Source organism: Lissotriton helveticus, chromosome 1_1 (assembly GCF_964261635.1).
Source record: "Lissotriton helveticus chromosome 1_1, aLisHel1.1, whole genome shotgun sequence".
NCBI lineage: Eukaryota > Metazoa > Chordata > Amphibia > Caudata > Salamandridae > Lissotriton > Lissotriton helveticus.
Window position 1 is genome coordinate 1114047442 of NC_136057.1, and position 14544 is coordinate 1114061985.

Below are 14544 nucleotides of genomic sequence, written 5' to 3' on the forward strand. Positions count from 1 at the left end.
TGTTTCACGCATGCACCCTGCTGTCACACAGTGACTGTAGTAGCTACACACCATCTGTGGACCTGGTCTGCTCTTTTGTGTTGTTTGTATCGTGACCACAGGGGAGTGAGCAGACAGGTCAGTAAATATTCCCCTAGACCCTCCACACACCTGTTTTTTCTAGTATTAAGTGCAACGTTTTAGTTGCGGGTCAATTTGATTAGGTGGCAAATAAGGTTTTGTTTACGCCCTTTAGCTCACTCAACCTAGCTGTGTATGTACCAGTCTGTCTGCCTCCATTGACACTCAAGGATAAGATTTCCTACTTACATCACTGTGTAACCATAACAATTCTCCTTGTGGGTTTGTCACTCTTCCATTACAGAGTGACTTACAATGGCATACACGCCCTTTAATTGAAGGCTGTAAATCTGCTTCAGATACCTCCTTTTCTCTCTACAGTAAGAGGCAGTTGAAGAGTTACTCCTTGACATGCCCCAATGATAGCAGACATCCTTATGCCTAGTTTGACGGAATTTTCCATCTAGTACAGCCATTCTCTGATTAGGAATGGTCTCATAATCCTCTAATACTTGATGTAATTGATGGAGTAACACCATTCACTTTATCGTATTCTCACCCCAATTGGAGTCAGAATGATTTAACAGGTAATTGTCTTTCTATCTGTAGAAATAGCAATATGCATTGCTTTAGAGTTGCGTTATTTGATGACCGCGCATGCGCAGGAGATAAGCGACTCTGTTCTTTCGCGCATGCGCAGGAAAGGAGTAGCGGCATCTTCCGCAACTTTTTTCAACTTTTTTCAACCTTTCACAAGTTTCCCAAATCATGGAGGCCACACCGCGCAAGTACCGGTGTCTATTAAAGGAGGAAGGACGACATTTTCGCTCACCTCCACTTCCACTCGGTCCCAAACTGGAGGCACCGACGGACAGGTGAGTCGCCCGGTGTCTTCCGTGTGTGCAAACTAGGTTAGGTCCTGTCCAAGATACAGGATTAGTCACTACCTACAGAGGTGGTGAAATTCAATGGAGTTAGTTTGACCCTCAATGTCTATTAAACCTTGTGTTTGGGATGTTACTCTGTCGATTGACACCCCTCTTTAGTCAAAGAGCTTAGGATTTTGAGTGACTCAGGCATTTACCAATTGGCCCTTATGAGTACCCCTCTCTAATGCCAGATTACTGTAGTCCTTAACAAGTGTTCTGTTTATATCTATCTTCTGTATTGTTTGTAGACAAGTTGTGAACAAGCAATTGAGAGATATATAGCATAGCCAGGAGAGAGCCCTGTGACATCATTAATATCGCAATATGCGTAATTCCTATGTAACTCCCGGGAGTCTATGATATTGATTTTTTGAGTGAATGGTATGACAGTCGAGTTGCTATCACACGTAGGTTGGGTTTTATGTGTAGAGTTATTGGCTTGGGCACTGTAAAGTTGTGTGCTTACCGTCCCCTTTTTTCTACACTGCAGAGCGGGGCCTCATACTCCCGAGCGGTCGCCGGGTGAGGTGAGGTCATCACCCACACAAAGCTGGGTGAGTATCACCGTGAGGAAATGCCTCAGGGTGATCAAGCTATTATGCTTTTTATCATGCAGAATGCAAATTATTCTTGCAGTTGTGGCTATGCGGTCACTGTGTGTGTCTATAGGTGCATGTGTGTATTTGAGTGTTGTTTAACATAATATCTATCTGTTTATGTCTCTTGATAGGAAGAAGACGCATATCTTTTCCATCAGTGGACACTTAAGTATCAAAAATTTTTGGTATAGATGTAACTTTTCACTAGTACATTTGTGTTACTTGTCACTTCAATACACCATATGGAGTTGCAGTAGCTATTTTACATCATAGGTCCTGAAGAAAGCTGGGCTAAATGCCCCTTAGGCTGAAACATGTCGACCGTACTGCATAGCACTTTTAGGTAGTCTTACTACCTGGGAGGTGTTTTATTCTTGACACTGAGACTTCTGTTTAAACGTTTTTCAGAGTCTAGGCAGTCAATTTTTCACTCACCATTATTATTTGAGCACTGCATTTTTTGTATTCACACCACTTCAGGATGTACATTATGATCACATTTTCTGACATCCTTTCCCATACCGGCACTTCAGGGTCGGATTTGGGCTGGTATGACAAGCAATTCCCACGTGATGCAAACTCCACCATGAGGGTGGTCTGATGGTAATTGCTTTAGCTTTCTGTTATCCACAGTTGCTGTCTTCAACAACTTGTTTTACGCATGCACCCTGCTGTCACACAGTGACTGTAGTAGCTACACACCATCTGTGGACCTGGTCTGCTCTTTTGTGTTGTTTGTATCGTGACCACAGGGGAGTGAGCAGACAGGTCAGTAAATATTCCCCTAGACCCTCCACACACCTGTTTTTTCTGATATTTAGTCTATGCCATGTTGAAGTGAGGCTTGCACATATCAACTCTACAGGATCCTGAATGCAGCAATCCAAATTAGGAAGACAAACCTCCAAAAAAAGGTGTTATCGAAGCAGTGCTTCCCTCAGTCGTTTTACCTCAGAAGCCAGTTAGTTGGACAGAACACAGCAAGAGTTTGAATTGAACATTATTCAGGGCCCAATTACGAGTTTGTCGGTCTTCCCATCGGAACGATGAGGCGGTGGTCCCAGGAAGACCAACAAGCCTGCGGTCTCTCGCCTGCCGGATTACGAGTGTACTCCTGGGCTGGCAGTGCAACGGTGGTGGTGTCACGGCTGTTGTATGTTTGGCCCATAGGAGAGCCTTACAAGGATACCGCTGTCATGACAGTGCCTCCAGGTCATCCGTGCACGCATGACTTTGCACTTTGGTGTGCCCCCCTCATTCAACACCATGGGGAGAATCGTCCAAGAACCCTGTGTGGGCCCCTTTACATGCCTTTCCGCCAAGCATTTAATGGCGTGGTTACCGCCTTGAAATGCTTGGAGGAAAGGCAGGTCATAATCTGCACAGTGGTGCCAGGATTGGCACCACCATGGCAGGCTGCTGCCTTCCCCACTGCAGCCCTATCGGGTTTCAGGACCCTTGTGGTGGCGGCGGACTGCTGTTGGGCTGCTGGCAGTCCCACCGCCGCCATTGTAATAACCGCCGGAGTGGTGGCAGTCAGACTGCCACCATGAGTACGGCTGTACAAGGACCACCACACTACTAATAATGCCCTAAGTATGCAGTCTATATGTGCAGTGGCCTCCACATGGGAAGCTAAATTCTAAGTCTTAGATTCCTGGTTGGGCACAGAGATCTCCAACAAGCCCCCTGTTGTCACACCTGAGAGAATCACGGTGAATCTAAACTTCTGCATGTGTTGGAGGGGATCTTGGTGAGCTGGAGGCTGCTTTCTGCTCCCAAAGCAGAAACCAGCTCTGCCATGCCAGGCTCGAGCTTGGCAATTTCCACATGTAGGCAGCAGCACTGAAACCCTTATTCAGCAGATTCGAGTTCTGCTGCTGCCTGACACAATATAGAGTTACGCCTCTGATCTTAAGTTCAAAGTAACTTAAATGAATGTTTGGCAGTTCCAGAATTCCGCAGATGCTGTGACCGTCTTCTTTTTCTCCGCAGAAAGTAGGGATAGAGTCTCACTTTCTATTGACCAGTCCTGTGGTGCAGGAGCACTTTTTTTTAGAGTGGGGGTGCTAGCCATCAACATCATCTGACTTAAGTGCCTTGACTGTAATTTGGATGCTGCATTTGTATATATATGTAGACATATATATATATAATGGACTTTTTCTGCACTAAATAAACTAAAAAGAGAACTTTATTGGTCCGTGTCCGAGTGGTACTTACCTTGGCTGGTTGCTACTCCAGAGCTAGGTGAGACGGCGGTGTGCACGATATATATATATATATATTGAAATATGTATACTCCATTCACTTCTACACTATCAAGGGTCTCACTAGTTTAAATTGCAAAATATCCTAAAATCCAGTCAAGGATAAGAACAGCAACACTGCTCTCAATAGTAAAATAATTAGGAATACATTGTCAAACGAATTTACCTGTCACAAGACAATTTGTACTTAAAGGCACCGTAAATACTTAAGAGCTCTTCATTGCGAATCGTCCATCTGAATTCCTTCAAGGATTTAAGGCGGTGTTGCTGTAGTGCCTGCGACCCAATGTCCAGTACTACTGGGCCTATCTAATACAGCAGTAGAATAAGTAATTCCAGTCCATCTATTCCAATTCAAGCAGGCTGGCAGAAGACATTGTGTATTGCTACCTATCAAAGGAGCATTTAATGAATGGAGAAGCAAAATGCACCACAAAGCTTTCAATATATTTTTGTTGCATTCTTCCCCCCCCTTGTTTCCTCTTTTTTTACTTTAGTTATTCGTAGTTACCCATGGGGTTTCTGTCTGACTGGACCAGCCATCTGCAGCACTAGCCTGACCTTTAGCTTCTCTATCCTCAAGCTTCACTCCTGTACTTAAAATAATGGAAGGTTTCTTTTTGCCTTTCAGGTCTTTTTCATTCCATTGGGTCTTATTCTGGAAGGCTCCAGTTGTTCTGTACATTTCTAGCACTGGACGATACTTTGGCTGCTGAAAGGAGTTGCCCATATCTCTGGCACACCCCCTGGAAGCAGACCTAGTTACAAGACCAGTGCCCGGCTCTTGACACCTGGTTCACCAATGCCAAACTGAGAAAGGAAGGATGGACCAAAAGTATGTTGAAGAAAACTCTGAATCCAGGTTCTGTTGAGTCTGAGGTATTTATTTATTTTTAAAAATGACCTATCAATCAGAGTAAAATTGCAAAGAGATCCCTCTAGCAGTGATGGTGGAGACAAGAATCCTTATGCTTGGCACAACACACATTTATACTCTAATACAGAAGCTTTCAGAATCTATCACATGCAACAAAGTTTCACTGAGATGCAAGCAAATACATGGGTGAACTCATGGGAGTGGACGCAGATGACTTCTAAAATGTATTAACATTAGTACATAGTTTCGGTTGAACAAGCAAAACCTATAATGCTCGCCTCTGTGGCCAGGAGTGCTTCACATCTCACCTCGGAGAGGGGCACTTCTGGTTAAGTGAGTTAGTATGAGAAAAAACATGGTAGTTGCAGGTTACAATAGTAAAGCTGCCACATTCTCTCCCTCTTGTGTTGTTGTAGAACACAACCCACCATTTCCTCACACAATTCAATTGCCATTAAACTTCCTACCTTTCACCATGTTCTTTTTGCTCCAGATCATCATTATTTAGTTCATTCTCATCATAAGGCCTCAGTGGGTACGTTGGGGAAGTTCCCTTGTCTCTTCTAAGCCCATATTTAGGTGTTCGGACCTGACATCCTTGGCATTGCTTTCCCCTAGCTTTTTGCCTTCAATCCTCCTGTTTTTGCTGACTTGTTTTTTGCTGGTCTTATGACTCTGAGCACTTTACCACTGCTAACCATTGCTAAGGTGCTTGTGCTCTATCCTTTAAACAGTGTAACATTGATTTCCACCCAATTGACACCTTTAATTTCCATGTAAGTCCAAAGTAAAGTGGTAATACCTGTACCCAGGGCCTGTAAATTAAATACCACCAGTGCACCTGCAGCACTAAGTAGCATTTATAAACATGTCTCAGGCCTGTCAAATCAGCCTGTGTGTCATTCCGGCCTGGCAAGATAAACTTTTTGCCATTCGCCACTTCTAGTGTAGGACAAAAACAGCCCATAGGACAGGGTGCAGTGTATTTAAAAAGTTGTTTATGTACTTTTGACTTTTACATGTCTGGTAGTGAAAAGCTCTTAACGTCGTTTTTCACTGCTGGTAGGACTGTTTCTCCCACAGGAGCCATCAACATAATCTGTCTTAAGTGCCTTGATTGTTATTTCAATGTTGCATTTATATACATTGAGTTACATTTTTACATTTAGTAAGTGATAACCTTCAAATGGGAGCAGGTCTCTAAAGAATTGTAATTCAAAATCCTCTTTAATGGGATAGTAGGATCTTAAAAAATTTAAATTGGTTAGGTGCACAGCCAAAGTTTCTCAAAGTTTTTATAAATAAGTTTTAATTGGTGTGTTCCAAAGGTTGGGTGCTGCCTGCAGGTAACGTATCCGTCCGTGTTACGTTGTTATATAATTATCATAAGTGCATACATCGACTGTGAATGCATCCCTGACTTAGGGCACTCCATAGGTTCTACATAACAGACTCCTCTTCGTTCTATTTGAATATTGTCATTTATTTGCAGTTAACAAAAGTTCATTTGAGATATTTCACATCATATCAATTCCATCAGCTTTATGTTTAATCCATGAACGTTATTGTGAATCATTCCGTTAATTACTCCAATGCATTTCGGGCTTCCAAGCCCTTTATCAAGGAGATCTATAATTTGAAAAATTAAGATATAGCCAATTACTATATAAATACAAATAAACACAAATAAACATGCACATGAGTATTCACAGGTAACATAAGACTGCACATGGGTATTCACAGGTGACATAAGATCATGTTTATGGTGTACCAGTAACCGACGTGTCTATAAATCGGGGTGAATGCGACGTGTCTATAAAAAGTGCTCGTGAGAACTAACCGGCTTGTGAAAAGCGGCATGTGCTTGACGAAATGGAAGAACACTTACGTGACAGAATCTCAAGCAGCTGAAACGTAGCTGTAACGAAAATACAAAAATAAAAGGTTCTGTCAGAACTCGGGTGAGTTCGACCAGGTGAGAGGATGGTGACAGGGCGGCCATAAACGCCGACTTACCGAGTGTGATGGATGGGTTCTGCTTCGCTTAGCGGTCAGACCGTTGTGCGGCTGTCGGCTATAGTGATGGTGATACGGTAGAGTTATCGTGAGTGCTTAAGTGGAAGTGACGTAAGAAAGTGAACGATCCTGATTGAATTAACGGGGTGTCATATGGCTAACTAACATAACAGTAGGACTAGACTCGCGGCCATCTTGGGAACGAAACAGTACAAACAAAACCTGTGTTGTCAATAAAGTTATATAGGGACACAATGTCACAAAGTGTACAGTCTAAATGATCGACAAAATAATAATTACAGTACAGGCCACTGCAAAAAACATGGTCATTAGTACACCACCTATGGGCGGTTAAAGAAAACAACTAAATTCAGTCCTGTCATTAAGCCCGAAGGGCTTCATTGCTTGAAGGCAATATATCCATGATATCTCTAGTTGAAGCAAGGTCTCGTTATTGTCTTTACCCTCACGTTTCTCAATTCTTTCAAGCACTAAATATTTCAATTGTGCAATGTTGTGCTTGTGTTCCAAAAAGTGTACAGCAACACTGGATTTCTCATTCCTGGTTCAAATGTTCGATTTATGTTCATTTAATCGGATTTTTATTTTTCTTTCAGTTTTTCCGAAGTAAATTTTCCAGCATGGGCACTTTAATAGGTATATTAGATTTGATGACTCACATGTGGCGTTGACGTTAAGTTTGATGTTGTGACCCTTCATAGGGTGAGCGATAGTGTTGCCTTTAATTACATTATTGCAACTATTGCAATTCAAGCATGGACGTGTACCTTTTGACTCTCCACGTTTAGGTTGTTCTTTAGACAATATCTCCTTGATGTTATTGTTGCGTGTATACGCAAAAATCGGGGGATAGTGTTTCATGATTATTTCTTTGTACGTATTACTCAGCGTTGAGAATTTTGACACCAGTACTATTCTGTTGTCTTTAGGTTGAACTGTTTGATTCAACGTTTGTTCTCTTGAGATCAGAAATACCCGGTTTTCAGCTTCTGTTATGATGTCTTGAGGGTAACCACTTTCTGTGAATCTCTTGCCCATCTCTTTGATGCGTGCTTTCCCCACTTCAATATTGGATGCTATGCGTTTGGCACGAAGCATTTGAGAGTATGGTAGGTGGCGTTTTAAGGAACCCTGGTGGAAGCTGGAGAAATGAAGTGTGTTGTTGCGATCCGTTGATTTGCGGAAAAGATCAGTTTGAAAACCTGTGGTGGTTTTAGAGATGAGTACATCTAAGAATGTAATCTTGTGTTCGCTCGTCTGCCATGTGAGTTGTATTTGCTCATCTTGAGTGTTTAATTCAGTTAATGCTTGTAGTAGATTTTCTTCTGTCCCCTTCCATATGAAAAATAAACCGTCAATATATCTGACATATAGTTTGAGATTGTCAGCAATTTCTAATGGAACTTATGATGTTCACGCTTTATCACAGCTATTTTGAACACGAAAAAGTATGGTATATGCAACTATCTGGAATATCCATGGGCAATTGCGCAGCGCCTTCATACGCGAATATTTACATGAAGGAATTCGAGGAAACATACATCTACGACAACTCCACCTGGTCCGACAATCTCAAACTATATGTCAGATATGTTGACGATTTATTTTTCATATGGAAGGGGGCAGAAGAAAATCTACTACAAGCATTAACTGAATTAAACACTCGAGATGAGCGAATACAACTCACATGGCAGACGAGCGAACACAAGATTACATTCTTAGATGTACTAATCTCTTAAACCACCACAGGTTTTGAAACTGATCTTTTCCGCAAATCAACGGATCGCAACAAACACTTCATTTCTCCAGCTTCCACCAGGGTTCCTTAAAACGCCACCTACCATACTCTCAAATGCTTCGTGCCAAACGCATAGCATCCAATATTGAAGTGGGGAAAGCATGCATCAAAGAGATGGGCAGGAGATTTACAGAAAGAGGTTACCCTCAAGACATCATAACAGAAGCTGAAAACCGGGTATCTCTGATCTCAAGAGAACAAACTTTGAATAAAACAGTTCAACCTAAAGACAACAGAATAGTACTGGTGTCAAAATTCTCAACGCTGATTAATACGTACAAAAAAATAATCATGAAACACTGGCCCATACTAACGGCGGAACCTGAATTCAAAAATTCATTTTCATGTCCTCCGATTTTTGCGTATACACGCAACAATAACATCAAGGAGATATTGTCTAAAGAACAACCTAAACGTGGAGAGTCAAAAGTTACACGTCCATGCTTGAATTGCAATAGTTGCAATAATGTAATTAAAGGCAACACTATCGCTCACCCTATGAAGGGTCACAACATCAAACTTAACGTCAACGCCACATGTGAGTCATCAAATCTAATATACCTATTAAAGTGCCCATGCGGGAAAATTTACATCGGAAAAACTGAAATAAAAATAAAAATCCGATTAAATGAACATAAATCGAACATTCGAACCAGGAATGAGAAATCCAGTGTTGCTGTACACTTTTTGGAACACAAGCACAACATTGCACAATTGAAATATTTAGTGCTTGAAAGAATTGAGAAACGCGAGGGTAAAGACAATAACAAGACCTTGCTACAACTAGAGATATCATGGATATATCGCCTTCAGGCAATGAAGCCCTTCGGGCTTAATGACATAACTGAATTTAGTTGTTTTCTTTAACCGCCCATAGGTGGTGTACTAAGGACCATGTTCTTTGCAGTGGCTTGTACTGTAATTATTATTTTGTCGCTCATTTAGACTGTACACTTTGTGACATTGTGTGCCTATATAACTTTATTGACAACACAGGTTTTGTTTGTACTTTTTCGTTCCCAAGATGGCCGCCAGACTAGTCCTACTGTTATGTTAGTTAGCCATATGACACCCCGTTAATCCAATCAGGATCGTTCACTTTCTTACGTCACTTCCACTTAAGCACTCACGATAACTCTACCGTATCACCATCACTTTAGCCGACAGCCGCACAACGGTCTGACCGCTAAGCAAAGCAGAACCCATCCATCACACTCGGTAAGTCGGCGTTTATGGCCGCCCTGTCACCATCCTCTCACCTGGTCGAACTCACCCGAGCTCTGACAGAACTTTTTATTTTTGTATTTTCGTTACAGCTACATTTCAGCTGCTTGAGATTCTGTCACGTAAGTGTTCTTCCATTTCGTCAAGCACATGCCGCTTTTCACAAGCCGGTTAGTTCTCACGAGCACTTTTATAGACACGTCGCATTCAATCTGATTTATAGACACGTCGGTTACTGGTACACCGTAAACATGATCTTATGTCACCTGTGAATACCCATGTGCAGTCTTATGTTACCTGTGAATACTCATGTGCATGTTTATTTGTGTTTATTTGTATTTATATAGTATTTGGCTATATCTTAATTTTTCAAATTATAGATCTCCTTGATAAAGGGCTTGGAAGCCCGAAATGCATTGGAGTAATTAACGGAATGATTCACAATAACGTTCATGGCTTAAACATAAAGCTGATGGAATTGATATGATGTGAAATACCTCAAATGAACTTTTATTAACTGCAAATAAATGACAACATTCAAATAGAACGAAGAGGAGTCTGTTATGTAGAACCTATGGAGTGCCCTAAGTCAGGGAGGCATTCACAGTCGATGTATTCACTTATGATAATAGTAGGATCTTAACCCACAATTCTGTAAATGTCACTTATAGAAAGTTGGCATTTTCTTGTCTCAACCATTTGGTGACTACAGACTGTATCCTGGGTCACATGACTAGGTGTAGCTGGTAGTTCGTCTTTGTGTATTGCTCCCCAGACAGTGAGACAGAGAGGAATAGGTGTAGACAGGGTGGGCCATCTCTGCCTGGATAAGAAGAAGGAGCTGTCACCTACCACACTAGCACATCACAAAGGCTCTGCCTCAGAACACTCACAAAGGGTTTCACACTAGACTATTGTGCCCCCAGACAAGCTGGGACCAGGGCAGGGAGGATGGAAATTCCATACACCTCCTTGGGGGGTAAGGCTCAACAACTACTCCCACTTGAAAACGTGCACAAATATAAATAGTAAACCCTCAGACCGAACTCTTCCGTACACTTCTAGACCTGTGAAGGACTCAGAAGAAGGATTGCTTCTGAAAGAAGAACTGCCCTGCTTACTTGCTACTCTGCTTCCTGTGCCCTGCTATGGACTTGACCTGCATCTTGAACCCTGGACCACCAGAGTGACTCCAAGGGATAGATGGCAGGCCTCCTGATCAGAGCCTCCTAGACAGAAAATGCTCCATCCCTCTTGATCACTGCACCTGGACACTGCCTGCTGTGAGTCATAATTCCCAAGGTGTGCCACTCCTGTCCTGGACCTTTGGAAGTGGGGCTAAAGGTGCTCTGCCAGCAAAGCTGTGGTCTCTATTAGAACTGATGCAGCAGAAGCAAACTGAAGAAGCTCTTCAGAGTGCCTCATCGGAACCCACGCAGCATGACGCAGCTACTACACAAGCCTGCATCGCATTCCTTGCAGCTCATCGGAACCACTGCTATGTGATTCATTTCTGCCATGGACCTCACATCTCTCCTCGGGACACCGCTGCACAGCACACTGCTCCACAAACAGGATTAAAGGTACATTTCTCGGGAGAAGTGGCTCCATCCTTGCATCTGGCTCGTAGTCGATCGCGGTGAGCCTTAACATGTGCATTTATACTGGTCCCCTGTGACCCGATAACCCCAGTTGGTGCTTTGTGCTTTTAGGGACTATTGAACTGTAAATGTCAGGTTCTACTGATTGGATTTTGTCATTTTGGTGTCAAATAACTTATTAAAATGTATTCTAGTTTTTTAATTTGGTGTCATATTTTTCTAGTGTTGTGTATTTCACTTTATTACTGTTTGTGTGTTACATGAATACTTTACACACTGCCTCTAAGTTAAGCCTGACTCCTTTTGTGTCAAGCTACCAGAGGGTTGAGCACAGGTTAACTTGGGGTTTAGTTGTGTTTCAGCCTGGTAAGAATTGTAATTGCTGCTTGAGTAGGGATTCAACCCCGTCAACCAGAAACCAAATTTCTCACTAGAGGCAATATACATGTGGACTAATACACACATCACTAAAACGACGATGCCACTAATCAAGATGATCCTTAGTATCTTCAGACCCAAATTCCTGAATATCCCTTCAAGTCTGGACCAAAAGTCCTACCACTCTTTGTGAGCGCACAATGCCATATTTTCAGGAGAACCAGGGACCAGTTGACTCACAGGCAGTTTTGTGGGAAGCACACAAAACAATAATTCAAGGCTATATGCAGGTACTGACAGGGGGAGAGAAAAAGAGAAACAGTTGAAGTATAAAGTGCTAGAGCAGGAACTACTATATTTGGAAAGTACTCAAACAAGCACGGCAACCGCGGAACCGCGGCTCAGTCACCAGATATGACTTAAGCAGAAAGAAATAAGGGACCTCGCGGAAGGGGCAGCCAGGGAATACAATGGGGCCACCCAGGGAAGGATATACAAGGTGTGGAACAAAGCGACAAAACTCCAAGCATGGTTGGAAAAAAGAGATAGAGACAGGAACTGGGTACTAGAGATCGTGAATGAGAGGGGGGAACTCTGTGTATCAGGGGAAAACATAGCTGAAGTCTTTACGGCCTACTACAAACAAATATATCAGTCTGTCACAGATCACACGAGGGAGGACTGTGCTGAACTGCTGAGAGAGGTTTGACTCCCTGTGATAGTGCCAGAGGATACGAGAGAAATAGAGAAAGATATTACAGAGGAAGAAATATGTAGTGCAATAGGTGCCCTCCAATTGGGAAAAGCAGCCGGGCCGAATGGTATACCAATAGAATTGTACAAGGGAGTGGCATCCACAGTGGCCACACACATGCTTATGATGTTTGAGGAGTCACTGCAACGGGGAAGCCTACTGGAGGACCAAAGATTGGCCACAATAGTAGTCATCCCTAAACAAGGGAAATCACAGGAGTGCTGTCCCTCATACAGGCCTATATCCCTACTCAACGCAGAGGCAAAGATTCTGGCAAAGATTATAGCCACAAGACTGACCGGGATAATAACAGGCCTTATACATCCAGATCAGTTGGGCTTTATGCTTAAGCAAAGCACCAGACTAAATCTTAGGCGGCTATATGGGGTGATGTACATAGCTAAAACCAAACTGGACGAGAGTGCTGTATAACTGTCATTAGACGCCCAAATGGCATTTGACAGTATAGAATGGGAGTACTTGTTCGTGGTGCTGGAGCGGTTGGGATATGGTCCTAAGATACAGACCTGGATTAAGCCGCTCTACACCGATCCCAGGGCAAAGTACGTATAAATGGAACAGTATCAAGACAGGTGAAACTCGGCAGGGGAAAAAGGAAGGGGTGTTCGCTCTCTCTTATGTTGTTTGCTCCAGCAATAGTACCGATGGCAGCATGGGTTAGAGGAGATCCAATATTAAGAGGCATTAAGATAGGAGATGAATGGGAAGAGAGGATTTCGCTGTACGCAGACTATCCTGTATGCCACAAGGCTCTACAGAACAGTGCATAAAATACTTCACATATTTCATTGTTTGGGGGTTATTCGGGTTACCGAATAAATTGGAATAAATCATTAATATTTGTACTTGCAAGAGAACAACCGGTCTTGTCAGTCATGAGCAGTGCGCTTCCAATAAAGACCAAGTGTAAATATTTGGGAATAGGGATTACTAAAACAGAAGATGAGTTTAAAGAGGACAATCTGACTTCCCAACTACAAAGGCTAAAAGGGGATGTGGCACACTGGAGGATGGCTACCGCTCTCACTGATGGGCCGAGCAGCAATTTTTAAGAAGATGGCCTTGCCGTGCCTGCTATATGTCTTATAAAATACTCCATACAAAGTACCAGCAAATTACTTCCAAATAATAGGAACTGCAACATCTCCTATGGGATGGAGGGAACCCCAGGATAGCGCTAAAGAAATTACGAAGAGGCCGATTTGATGGGGGGATAGCTCTCCCAGGTATATGTAAATATTTTTGGGTGGCGCAATTAACCACGATTAATGATTGGGTCTATACAGACAGAGAGGAGTCGGCCTATCGAGTGGACCACTGGGCATTAGTACAGAAGCGATACCCAGATGCAATAAATACTAAGAGGCCTATGGGAGGGCTGCCAACTCACATGCAAACAACAGTCAGGATATGGAAAGAGGTGACAAAGACAGACTGGCAGAGCGAACGCCTATAAGGGCAGGGGATTTCCTGAGGAAAGTGCAAAAGTTACAAAGATTCCCGGATTGGGAATTCTTGGGTATAGAATCATTGGGGGATGTGTGGAAGAGCCAGGAAATGGTGAGCTTCCGGAGTCCACAGAAAGAATACCAAATGTCAGACACAGAAATATTCAAATATGTGCAATTGAGGCATGCCCTAACAGTACACATAAAAAAGGGTGAAAGTATACTTGAACACTCACTGATGGAGGATAGACTCATAGCAGATCCTAAACTGGAAAAAGCAACCTCCCTAACATACAAGAAAATAATGAATAACACTCCAGACCCTCTGGTAAACTTTAGGGAGTAATGGGAAAGGGATGTGGGACCGCTGGAAGAAGAAGACTGGATGGAGGGGTATACAGAGTCCAGCGGAGGTAGCCATCAGGTCCAGCTTTAGACTGATACAATTTAAAATTGTCCATAGAGTGTATATTTCTAGACAAAGCCTTAGTCGTATGGGGAAATGCGACACACCCAACTGCCTAGGAGGTTGTGATGGAGAAGGTACC